Here is a 14280-nt window from a genome sequence, read left to right as displayed (position 1 = left end):
TCACTGACCACCGCGCACGGAAGTAGTCAAGAAGACATTATTATTTTTTTCAGGGGTTGACAGGATACACGTAATCGTTATAAATTTTAACTTCACAGTTCTTATGCAAGCAAATTTAATAAGCAATGATGTTATACAGTTGGTTTTTTTTTGTTTTCACCTTACATGGGGCTTTATTTCTGATCTTATTTCTGTGTACACAATTCTAAATCTACATATTTCACCTTTATCAATATTAGGAAATCCGTTTGGACGATTCCATATATACCATTTATATGTTTTAGGGGTTTTTAGCTTCAGTGTCGAGTTGGTGTATAGTATTAAGGGTTGTCTGCGAGAAATATTCATTTTTCTGATAGATTAACTAAATTAAAAACCAATATAAATATAGTTAACATATATATTTTATTTAACTGAGTAAATTGATCGGAATTTGAATGATACATAGACCTAAAATTCTTTTTGGTCTATCCCAGTCGTGACATTTGCGCGGGAATTTCTTCCATTGACATCGTAATTTAATTTACTTTGGATTATTGTTATCTTTAGATGTAACTGATATTATTTGTCTCTTCTTCTAAAGTACATAGTTTGGCGTCAGGTTTGTACACATGAAGTCTCTAGTCTAGTCAGATATGAAGTACTCATTTTCAATTTTATTCTGCATATCCGACCCCTTGCCTACGTCACCCTTCTCAGTCGCTTAGTAATTCTCGTATCACTGCTTTGAGACAAAAATGTCTCTTCTTCTATAGTACATAGTTTGACGTCAGGTATGTGCACCTAAAGTATATATATAAAAAGAAGATGTGGTATGATTGCCAATGAGACAACTCTCCACAAGAGACCAAATGACACAGAAAATACAGTAAAAGAAATAGTACAATAATCATGATAATGGAATATGTAGACAGCTCTCTCACAAGCAAAAAACCACTAACTGTAAAAATATAAGGGCATACACTCTAGTCTAGTCAGATCTGAAGTATACATGTACTTATTCTCAATTTTATTCTGCATATCCCACTGTCACGGAATAGAAGTTCCTTCATAATATCAGTTCCAAATGGAAACAATATTCTGGAATATTATTTCCACTGGAATAAATATTACAGTAAATGGTATAGAATATTTGTTCCAACAGGAACAGATATTATGACATTGTTTATAACAAAGTTTCGTACGTCATACATTTGTCATATGAATTCTTACTATGTATGCCTTTTCAATGGAAATTGTGATGCCACAATGCATTCTTAATAGCAGGAAAACCCATGAAAAGAGGATATATACTGTATACATATGTCAACCAAAATTTTTCTGCGACGTCATAATGTGCGACGAGACCCTATCATGCTTGAGTTCATATAGCGATAAAACAGTTTTAGGGAGGTGAAAAATACCAGCAATAAAACGATAAACAGATGATCGATATTGTAAAATATCAATGTGTAGTAAAGCCAACGATCTACATGTATACATAATTTATATATCAACCAAAAAATACAACTGATTTACACCACAACTGTTGAAAAGACCTTAATGTATATATATCTAATCTAATGTTCTAGTTCGTTCAACTGACAAAATCTGTTTATATTTCATGAACTCTTAACAAGAATCCTCATGTTCTATTCTTTATACCAATATCTGTAAGCCATTTTTGTTCCCAACCTGTTTATTAGTGGAATTGTGAATCAGGCCATTACTCCTCAATTGTATTGATGCATACTTTTCATGTTGGGACAGTTTTCCTCATTTTTGAAGGCTGTATGCATGGTTGCCTATAATTAGGGCCCCGCCCTATAGTGATCAGTCTGTCCGTCAGTCCGTAACAAATTGTGTCCGCTCTATATCTAGAGAACCGTTATGATTTCAAAGTTTATACTTGACATGTATATTAACCAACACCAGAGGGTGTGTCAAAATGTATATATAACTTCCTAGGTCAAAGGTCAAGGTCAAAAACTTTGGATTTAGTTGACAACCCCATGTCCTATGGTAAAGATCGTGTCCGCTCTATATCTTGAGAACCATTATGATTTCAAAGTTTATACTTGACATGTATATAAACCAACACCAGAGAATGTGTCATAATTCATGTACAACTTCCTAGGTCAAAGGTCAATGTCAAAAACTTTGGTTTCAGTTGACAACCCCATGTCCAATGATAAAGATACAATTTTTTTACCACACATTTTTAACAGCGGGGCCCACAAAGATGGCTTCCATCTCAATGATATCTAGTTATTAAACAATTTTTTTTTTTCTATACTATTATGCAATCAGAATACAGAATAAATTTTTAAAAATTTAGTTTGGCAATTTAACAGATTTGTAAAATATATAATTTGTGTCAATTTTAATTCCTTTTTAGGTTATTTTAGTGCAAATGTTTTTATGGATTGGGAGTAAGACTTGGTGGTATAATATTTCTAATATACAAGTAGGTATATAATTCCTCTATTTAAACAAATTTTATTATCATAAAATAAGTTTATAGGAAATAAAATGTGCACTAGGCTTAAAGATGTAAGAGGTGTGATATTTTTATTCACAAGAAAAATGGATTAATACACAGCATGTTGACATGTATCATTGCACATGCATTACCTGTCCTTTATTGCCGATTGGGTATTTTAGTTCAGCTTATATCTATTAATAACAACCAATGATATAAGGAATTCCCTACTGGCCACATCTCGCTCTCTAATTGCTTTGTGAGATGTGGGAAGGGAACCAATCAGAACAAGGCCCTTATTTCAAATTATCCAATCGGCAGAGATAATTAATGAATTATCCTCCTTTTGTTTTAATTACTGAGCGCCTCATTTAGGCATTCTAGATAATACAACTGCATGAAGCAGACGCATTGCAATTTGGCATTAGCGAATTTAAAATCCCATCCTCGCCCACCCTATTTTATTTTTAATTTTTATTGAGATATTTAGGTTGCTTCAACTAATTATAGAAATATAATTGATTTAATTTAACTGTATATTTTATAAATGTGTAGAGTAGATTATATTACAAGAACACACAGTTTTGGTTTCATATTATAAATGTAATATTCCCTTGAGTGGAATACCACAGATTATTAATTTATTAATTTGTGTATTGTTTTCAAACTGTACTGTTTGTGTTTTATTAATATGAAATTTAAGCATTAAGAGGTCAAATGTTTTTTTCTTTGTCCCCATATGAATGTTTAAAAGATTTGAATTGATTACATAGATGTCATATTTGTTTGTGTTGTTGGGATTTTGTCACATTGATGTGTTCCCTGCATCTTCTATTACCTTGATATGTTATATATCACCTATTTCTATACAATGTACATAAGTATACCAACAATGAATCTTTTTTTTAACTATTTTGAATAACTAAGCATTTTATATTTCAGGTTAGCATTACAGCTTGTCCTTACAGATTGATGTTGGAAATGGCTATTGGAGTTGACTTTTAAAGGTAAGAAAGAACTATTATATAGATTCATAAACTTTTTTTTTAAAGATCATGTAAATTCCCAGGATTTTTCATAATTTTTATAAATATATTACAATTTAATGTTTTCTGGAAGGACATGTCAAGTTTTAGGAAGGCAAAAATGATTACTTTGGAAGTTTCATTCTTTTTCTAACCTTTAATTGTAATTCCCAGTTTTCTAATTGTTGCCTATTTCAGTTTCTTAAAATATGACAGAAAAATTGAAAAGTGTCTATTTCTTTTTCAGATAACAAATACTGTGGCTGCAGGAAATAATTGTGTGATAAATTCTCGTACCAAGTTTTTGCAAGGATTCTAAATGTGTAGACAGCATGTCACTCTCTCTCAACATAAGGCATCTGATTTAGCGTCCCCATTCTGACTGGATATGGCTGCGAATACATATATCCTGCACTACAAAACAGATGCTCAACTTTTGCAAGAGCTTTACTTCCAGGCTGAAGATGACCAAGAGTGACCATAATTCTATTCCCAAGTCACCCTTTGAGGTCTTTCGAAATGGACAGAAAGGTTTCCAATATAAATGGTTCATATAACTCTTGTAAAAACCAGTTAAAGAATGTATTTGATAAATTGTAATATTTTTAATGCAAAGATTCTCCATTTTCAACAAGAGTGGAGGTTCTATTTACGGGTTATCTTGTGTTTTGAATTTTTGCCAAACTTTCTTTTTCTCGCTACCATTAAATGCCATCAAATTTTTTTACTTGTGGACCTTAACTTTTGTCTAATAGATATAATGGTTCTTATCTAGTAATCATTTCCATTAGTTAAGAATGGAGAATCTAAAAGTAAAAAAAATATTGTAAATAATTATAGTATAGCAATGGTTTTTATATGAAAATTAAAAATATTTTGTCAAAATTGGATAAATTCAAGAGATTACATGTAGAAATGTTTATGTTTAAGTATTCTTAATTTACTAGCAGTCACAGACATGTCTCTTGACTAAATGTCAAGCCTATTGCTCAGTTGTAATGAATGATAAGTCTTACAGTGTCAAGGGGAGGTAATACCCCTGTTTATCTCCACTTACTTGAATTTTCTCCAGTGTTGGCCAGTATAACTAGACATTTTTTCTTTATTTTTTAATATTTAATTGGTAAACAGACTAAGCATGGTTATGGGCTTTTTCTGTTAACATTGACAATATCATGCAGTTCAAGGTTCAAGTTTCTCAAATATCAGTAAATTTGTCAAACCTTCATGGAATTTATGAACATAAAAGCAGAAGATTTTTTTTAAATCCAAAGATAGTATCAAAAGCAAAACTTGGAATTCAATTTTTTTGTATCTTAATCTTGGGTTTAAGAATTTGAGACATCAATAGCTTTATAGAATTTTAGGAAACCTTAACAGAAGCTTTTGATAAAGACAAAATGTCTGAAGTAATATAGGAAAATTAAGTATTTTACTGAAAAATGCACTTATTTTCGTTTTGCATTTAAGATTTACATTTAGCCTCTGATTATGTTTTTTAAGACATCAATAACTGCTTGAAACCTCCCTTGAATGTTGGGAAACATGAACATGAATATCTTCATGATCAAGAAAAACATTTCATTTTTATATTTTTATCTTTCCATATTTTATTGGTAAATTGATTTGGTTTTTTACCGCAAACTTTAAACTGAAAGCAGCAACACAGGCATCCTCCAATTTTTTTATTGCTGTTTTTACCAGTTATGTATATGTGTTCATTATTTCTACTTGCATCATATTATTGTTTTTTGATTGATGATAAGTAAAACTGTAAAATTATTGTAATTTGAGCAGTACAAGAGTACTGGATTTGTTTTACAAAATATCCATTAGACTTGTAACTGCTTTCATACATTGAGTTACGCTCTGTATCTTTGGCTGACATTTGTCATGTCCTAAAAACAAGTCAAATATTGATGGAAGCACCTTACTTTCAGGGAATGTCAAAAAATACTTTCTGTAAAACAATAATTTGTATAATGTAAAATTGTTTATATCAAAAAGGTTGACTCATTAGGTCTGGCAACACAGTTATCATCCTTTGATTTTTGTTGTCTTCAAAAAGAGTCCCTAATGTGGACAGTGTATGACTTGCAAATTGTTTTCATACACCTTCCAAGTTTATTTCTTTATATTTTATGCATAAAATAGTAAGTAGGTGAATGAATTACATGTAAAAAAAATATTTGGGGCATGAATTTTTATGTAAAGTAGTGATTTTGTCCAGTTTTGAAAAGGTCAAAAATTAGTATGTCTGAAGCTGTCAATTTGAATTACAGACCCCTTAACTTATAATTGTCCATATTTTGAGTTGGAGCTAATACACTTTTCTATAATTTTTATATGATTTTTTACAAAATTAGTACACTACACTGTAAATTTCTTTTTTGGATAAAGCAGGTTTTTAATTTAGTGTTTTTTTGTCTGAAAGAAATTCACTACAAAATAACTGTTCTTTGACCATTATTTCAGAATCTAATGCATTCTGGTTATCATTTTATCATTTGTTCTGAAAACATACAAAAGAGAAATATTTGATACATCTATTTTCTTTTTAATATATGTTTAGGTTACATGTTGATATGATAAAAAGAAAAAAAGATTTCTGCTACTACAAATTTTAAAACTTTCTTTTCATACATTTATATTGTCCTTGAAAATTAATTTAGTTTTTTATTCATGAAATGTACATAAAAAAGAAAAATCTGACACCTATAACACCGCCCTTAATTGTTAATAAAAGCCCTTGACGACCTACATTACTTGTTGATCTTGAAAATGCATTACTTCCAAAAATTTCATTTTTTGTGTGTGTTATCTAGGATAATATTAGTCTTCAACCCCAAAATTTTTAGTCTGCCCTTACATAAACTTTTTGAATAGGATTTTTCTAGTGTTTTTGAAGTTTACCAAAGGCAATGAATTACATTAGATAATGCTTAATAACTACTAGATACGTTTTTCTTTTAAAATACAACTGGCATGTAAGGATTACATATTAAATATGCTATATGAATAAATTTATCAGTTTTCAAGAGCAAACTTGACAGCATGTCATCCTTGTCATCCTTATAAAGCAAAATAACGATTTCTGGCTAATCTATGTATTTTTCAAGATATTAGAAATGGGATAGATAAATTGATAAGATACTAGGTAGTAAACTGTATCAGAGGAAAATTGCTGATCACCATATAACTATAGTCTATATTAAATTTTTACTGTTTTTTTTATTCTTGTGTTCAAGGGATAGGATTCATTTACCCACTGTAAGAACCAGTATTCTGTGAAGGACTTTGTCTTTAAGCATTTCTCCTCATCTTTGATAACATTGCATGTATTTAGGCATATCTAAAAAAAAAAAGGGGGTGGGGAGCATGTTTTTGCTGACTTCAAGAGAATTTTTTGTATTTATTGCATCATGTTGCCAAAATACCCATAAAATATTAAAATTAGGTAAAAAATCAGAGCCTATACATTTTTCTTCTTAGTACTGTCAAATTGCATATTCTGTACACGGTTCATATAGAACGCACAACAGCTATGATAAAATCTGTTTTTATATATTCGTGACAAAAACATATAAGTTGAACAGTTATCAAATCATCAGCAAGTCTCAAGTCTTTAATAGGTCTAAATCTACCTCAATTAATCAAACACCTCATTTTATACCTAGCCAAACAGTCAAATATATAAGGGGAGGGTTGAGATCTCGTAAAACATGTTTAACCCCGCCGCATTTTTGCCCCTGTTCCAAGTCAGGAGCCTCTGGCCTTTGTTAGTCTTGTATGTTTTTAATTTTAGTTCATTTATATGTTTTGGAGTTTAGTGTGACGTCCAATTTCACTGAACTAGTACACAATTTTATTTAGGGGCCAGTTGAGGACGACCTCCAGGTGCCGGATTGTCTCGCTGCGTTGAAGACCCATTGGTGGCCTTCGGCTGTTGTCTGCTCTTTGGTTGGGTTGTTGTCTCGTTGACATATTCCCCATTTCCATTCTCAATTTTAAAATATACTGGTTAATGCCCCCAAGTAATGTTTTCTGTAAATGGGGGTACATGTAAAGAAAGTCTACAAAAAAGTGTAAATTTTGAAAGTTATTGTAATTTAAGAACAAATGGGGGGTTTCCCAATGTTTATATGTTGTTAACTTGATATTTTGAGGAACATTTTTATGCATATCATTCTTATGTAACCTCGATATAAAGTAAATTCATAGTTTCTGATTTTTGCTGAAAATATTCGCATAAATTTACTTCAAGTAGAAAAATAACTGCATATTAGTTTTTATTATTTGTGTGTTTGTGTTTAATAGTTTTCTTGTTCATCAGATTTTTTAAAGGCAAATTTTTTTTATCTTTTGAATAATTTTTTTAAACCCCTCAAAAATGATGCTAAACTTACCTGTAAAACAATTTTTTTCTTTCTATAATTCGTAATGATCTGTTATAGGGGATAATGTCTATTTATTTGTCCATCATTATCTCCCATTCAAATCTCCAATATGATGTAATCCTTAAAAGTGGATGCCTCGGGTATAAATGCAAAGTTGGTTACATAAAAACACAGAATTTAATGTTTCCGACAACACTTTAGGAATTGCTGCAATAATTTAATAAGATAGACATGTTTTGGTTTCTATGGCACCTTCATCAGTATTAAAATTACAGAAGAGTACAAATTCCCCAAGTGATGATTTGCACTGCACAATTTGTCACCATAAAAAGAAATTATAAATAGAGAGTGAAAGTAGGTATGAAAGTAAACTGGATCAAGAATGTTAAATAAAATATGATTTTGCAACTTTGGGTGACAATTTATTGCAATTATGTTCCATTTCAACAACAGAAATAGGACAGACTTGCAATTCCGTACAACACAGGAAGTAGTACGGTTTGTCCGAGCGAAGCCAATTGGAAGCATGTAACTCTTAGTGAAGCTAATTGGAAGCTAGTACCGTCTGTCGTTGCGAAGCCAATTGAGAGCTGTATCTCTGTCGAGTATAGCTAATTGATTGGAAGCACGTAGCACTGGCAGACCGAAGCCGATTAGAAGCATGTAACTATGGGTGAAGCCAACTTGGAAGCAGTAACCTCTGGAAAGTAAAGTTAAAACTATTATTGATATGCAAATTTTATTTAACATTCTTTTTAAAGTTTACTTTCAAATCAACCATTATTTTCTATTCATAATTACTCACCCTGTTGACATTGTAACGGGCAAATTATCACTTCACAACATTCAACAATTTTTGTAATCACAAAATCTCCAAAAATATAGGTAGGAGGCCAATCAAGTTTTGTGCAGTAGTTGTACATCTTATGTCAATGTGCATATACTTTTTGGTGAAAATTGGCCCATTGATTTTTGAAAAACTTATTTTTTGTGTTAAGAAATCAAATATTTTGAGAAACATTTTTTTGTGATGGATTTAAATGAAAACCAATTCATTGGTTGAACATAATAAAAAATCTACTCCAAATGGATTCCTGCTGTAAGAAATTGATTTCTGTGAAAATTTTGCGGGGAAATTGCTGTTAAAACTTAGTTTTTGTTAAAAAAAAAAAATCCCAAATTTTGAGTATGGTAACTTCTTTGTGTGCTAGGATTTTAATGACAATTGATATATATATATAGGTATAATATGTTATTCAAAATTAATTGCCAGTGTGAAAGTAGGTTCCGTAAGTACCCTTTTTGGCCCCAAATATTTTAATCCATTATTTAAAGATATTTGTCAAGTTTTTGCGTCTGTCTTAAGTCAGGAGCCTCTGGCCTTTGTTAGTCTTGTATGTTTTTAATTTTAGTTCATTTATATGTTTTGGAGTTTAGTGTGGTCCAATTTCACTGAACTAGTACACAATTTTATTTAGGGGCCAGTTGAGGACGACCCCCGGGTGCGGGATTGTCTCGCTGCGTTGAAGACCCATTGGTGGCCTTCAGCTGTTGTCTGCTCTTTGGTTGCGGTTGTTGTCTCTTTGACATATTCCCCATTTCCATTCTCAATTTTAAAATATGCTGGTCAATTCCCCCAAGTCTTTAAAAAATAAAGTTTTCTGTGAATGAGGGTACATGTAAAGAAAGTCTACAAAAAAGTGTAAATTTTGAAAGTTGTTAATAATTTAAGAACAAATGGGAGGTTTCCCAATGTTTAAATGTAATGTTAACTTGATATTTTGAGGAACATTTTTATGCATATCATTCTTATGTAACCACGACATAAAGTTAATTCATAGTTTCTGATTTTTATTGAAATTATTCGCATAAATTTACTTCAAGCTTTTAAATAATTTTTTTAAACCCCTCAAAAATATTTGCTAAACTTACCTGTAAAACAATTTTTTTCTTTCTATAAATCGAAATGATCTGTTATAGGGGATAATGTCTATTTATTTGTCCATCATCATCTCCCATTCAAATCTCCAATACGATGTAATCCTTAAAAGTGGATGCCTCAGTATATATGCAAAGTTGGTTACATAAAAACACAGAATTTAATGTTTCAACAACACTTTAGGAATTGCTGCAGTAATTTAATAAGATAGACATGTTTTTGTTCCTATGGCACCATCAGTATTAAAATTACAGAAGAGTACAAATTCCCCAAGTGATGATTGGCACTGCACAATTTGTCATCATAAAAAGAAATTATGAATAGAGAGTGAAAGTAGGTATGAAAGTAAACTGGATCAAGAATGTTAAATAAAATATGTTTTTGCAACTTTGGGTGACAATTTATTGCAATTATGTTCCATTTCAACAACAGAAATAGGACAGACTTGCAATGCCGTACCAATACGACACAGGAAGTAGTACGGTTTGTCCGAGCGAAGCCAATTGGAAGCATGTAACTCTTAGTGAAGCTAATTGGAAGCTAGTACCGTCTGTCGTTGCGAAGCCAATTGAGAGCTGTATCTCTGTCGAGTGTAGCTAATTGATTGGAAGCACGTAGCACTGGCAGACCGAAGCCGATTAGAATCATGTAACTCTGGGTGAAGCCAACTTGGAAGCAGTAACCTCTGGAAAGTAAAGTTAAAACTATTATTGATATGCAAATTTTATTTAACATTCTTTTTAAAGTTTACTTTCAAATCAACCATTATTTTCTATTCATAATTACTCACCCTGGTGACATTGTAACGGGCAAATTATCACTTCACAACATTCAACAATTTTTGTAATCACAAAATCTCCAAAAATATAGGTAGGAGGCCAATCAAGTTTTGTGCAGTAGTTGTACATCTTATGTCAATGTGCATATACTTTTTGGTGAAAATTGGCCCATTGATTTTGGAAAAACTTATTTTTTGTGTTAAAAAATCAAATATTTTGAGAAACATTTTTTTTGTGATTGGATTTCAATGAAAACCAATTCATTGGTTGAACATTCTACTCCAAATGGATTCCTGCTGTAAGAAATTGATTTCTGTGAAAATTTTGGGGGGAAATTGCTGTTTAAACTTAGTTTTTGTTAAAAAAAAAAAAAAAAATCCCAAATTTTGAGTATGGTAACTTCTTTGTGTGCTAGGATTTTAATGAAAATTGATATATATAGGTATAATATGTAATTCAAAATTAATTGCCAGTGTGAAAGTAGATTCCATAAGTACCCTTTTTGGCCCCAAATATTTTAATCCATTATTATTGTCAAGTTTTTCTAACAAAACTTTGCTGGTAATGGCCTAATTAGGTAAACATTGGGAGTTTGTGAAAGTCCTCAAAAGATTTTAACCACAATTAGGCCAAGGAAACAAAGTGATCAGGATTCCATAAACTATATATTCAAGTCTTGACAGTTCATTTGTTATAACAAATCCAATGTGTAGAAATCTGTTTTGTTAATACATATGCTGTGTTTAAGGATGTACACCTCCGAGGAGCCAAAAATTTCTAGAATTAAACTTTTTTTCTTAACCTGATTTTTGGGTTTATACGACTGTAAAAAACTAAATGGTAAAGAAAAAATCATATGGTGGTGCACTTCTTTTTTTGCTACGGCCCGTTGAAAGTACCCAATTTTGATGATTTTCCCATTTTTCATCAATTTTTACAGAGGATGACCTTGAGGTCATTCCGATGTATTGCTATCGCCTAAATTTCCATTATGCAAATTAGTTTTGGGATTTCAACCGATCTATAAAAATTATAGATCCGCGGTCATTACAAGGGAAAAAAGTGCATTTTTATACCTGCGATTCCGTTCTCCGTTCATACGATGTTTCATCAAAAAATGGAATCATTTCAGTTGTTGATTTAGTACTGAAAATTTGACTGAATTATCTCCTTATTAAATACACTTTTATATGTTTAATAGGTGTTTAAGAAAGAGGTCAGGTGCTCATGTTCATTCATAAAATTATCGTTCATTCATGAATTTATCGTAAAATCAAAATCACTACACAGGTCACACAGGTTGTATACGTAGTGTCAAAAGATTACCTGTATAGTATCTAAAAATAGACAAATTTAACTGACTCCCCTTACTGTAGTGTGTGATAACATTTTGTGAGGGAATTCGATGTTTTGCTATACCACTGTTCATTTCAACGCACTTTATGACGATACCACTTTATCAATATGAATGAAATTTTTTGCAGTGTTTTAAGAAATAATTTTCCTTTAAAATCGCGTATCATTTGTGAACTATTAAATGTTTTACAAGGACGAATTTTCTGTATAAAGTCAATAATTGTGTGAACTTTTGAAGCCCAAACTTTTTATAGCCTTAAATACACTAATGAAAGATCCGAAAACTATACCCATACAGAACGACATGTTTTTGAAATTGTAGCAAAACTTTTGGTTTACAAATTTTAATTCGTTATTGCATAAATATTAACTTGAAATATCTGTCATTTTCTCCCTACCCAGTTTTCCTCTATTACTCATTATGATGTGGACTTGACATTGTTATTGAATCTTATGCAATTTGATTGGATTAAGTTATTATTAGATTACCTTCAAACTGTTCATGCTTTTTCGTACGAGTATATTGATTAAATCAGAGCGTGCATGAATGTGTACAGAAAATTAAATGACCTGCAAACTGGACACTGGACCAGTCCATATTACGTTTTATCAATGAATAGATTTTTTTTTTTATTTCCCAAATTACAGGGCCCATAAAGGGCATAAAATCAGATACAATTGATTTACATAATTGGTAACAACAACAATAATAGCGGCATATAAATAGATATTTAGCATATAAGCATTGGTCAGAATCAGATGAACGAAACTTAAGGTATGAAAGGTCAATTTCGTCTACCTCACACAATCTTGTTAGGCACTATAATGAAATGGACCTGAAATTTATTTCACATGTTTCCTGAAAATTGATAAATATCAAAGCAACATAGAGCTGTTTGTACTAGTTCGTATAATGACAATTTAATGTCATGTTTGTTTGTGATGACCCCCCTTTTCGGGATTGCATCAGAATTATAGTTATCTCGTATCGCATGAGGATGACACATGTCAACTGAGCAATTATGTTTGGGACTTAGTTTTAAGAAATGATGTCAAAGTAACATTATGAAAATATTTTTAGTAAGCTGAAATATATATTTATTTTTTACATGTTTATGTCTTGTAAGATATTTTATTTCTGTCCCGTTTTTCAACATTTGCGTCTGGAAAGTTGAAATGTTTTAACTGAATGGTTAATTTAAATTAATTATGAAAATGGTTAAAATTAAATCAATAAAGGAAATTATTGCCCAGTTACAAACACTACCAGGGGATAATCCATAATGATTTTTTTTTCAGTTATATGTTTCAGCACATGTATAATTAACCCCAACTTTAGCCTGGTAAACTTGTTGTCTCCTTGTAAAATAAAAAAACATATTTAAAATGATTTCCTGCTAAAGTCTTATATTGATATAAAGTTAAAACCGTCTTGCTTCTCACTAGTCAACACTCCTGTCCTGTCAGGTTTAATTCTTATATATATGGATGAAAAATAAAAGTCCACAAAACATTAACATGACAACAATTGCTTTTACAGCCTTTAAGACTTTGATTTTTTTTTTACAGAAGAGTGTCCACCATGCACTTGCATTACACTATAATAATAGTAGAATAGTATGATATACAAATAGATGAAAATTATATATACATGCAACCGTAATATTAATATAATATATAACAACAAACCAGTGTATTCTCTGGAACTATTATTATATTAGTATAATAGTCTAAGGTATACTGATTTGTATCACTACAATATAATAGTTATTACGGTGAGGTTGAATTTCCTGTCATTTATTCATCATCCAAGCACGAACTTGTATAAGAAAAAAAAATCTCTGTAAATTAACCTCAGTTTCAGGTATAGAGATGTGATCTGTTTCTGTGACATGTGCTTTTGACCATCCACAAGAACCTGTGGTCATCCGATGTTCAGTACTTCAGTACTTTGATTAGGCTATTATCGTGAAAAAAAAGTTCCACAATTAAACTTTTTTTCATACTTTCAATAAAGATGAATTGGACCAATCTAAATAAAATTTTACTTAAAAAAACTATAGGTAGGTGTTAATATAAGAAAGTTTTATCATATTTTGATGCTTTTTCCTGTCAAATTTACCATGCTGTCAATTTTGTAAATTTGTGATTTTTCTCTGTTTTAAGAACAAAATTCATATTATTTCAACTTTGTTATAAATGATTGAAAAAACACATATCTATGAAATTTGAAAAGAATAAAGGGATATGGGATGGACATGTTTCTGATAAAATCCTCTCTTGTACCCCTCACCCATTTTCCCAAAATTCTGGCTGAAGAGAC

The 14280-nt window shown here is 30.9% G+C and overlaps 1 long non-coding RNA gene across 1 annotated transcript; it reads left to right on the top strand.

The window, feature by feature from the left end:
* Positions 1-2391: 2391 nt before the first annotated feature.
* Positions 2392-3938, top strand: LOC127733282 (uncharacterized). Its single transcript, XR_007997066.1, has 3 exons — positions 2392-2446; positions 3404-3468; positions 3734-3938. It is a non-coding gene; the product is annotated as an uncharacterized LOC127733282 (long non-coding RNA).
* The last annotated feature ends 10342 nt before the right edge of the window (positions 3939-14280 follow it).

Source organism: Mytilus californianus, unplaced genomic scaffold (assembly GCF_021869535.1).
Source record: "Mytilus californianus isolate M0D057914Y unplaced genomic scaffold, xbMytCali1.0.p SCAF_3, whole genome shotgun sequence".
NCBI lineage: Eukaryota > Metazoa > Mollusca > Bivalvia > Mytilida > Mytilidae > Mytilus > Mytilus californianus.
This window is presented reverse-complemented; position numbering and strand designations above follow the sequence as displayed.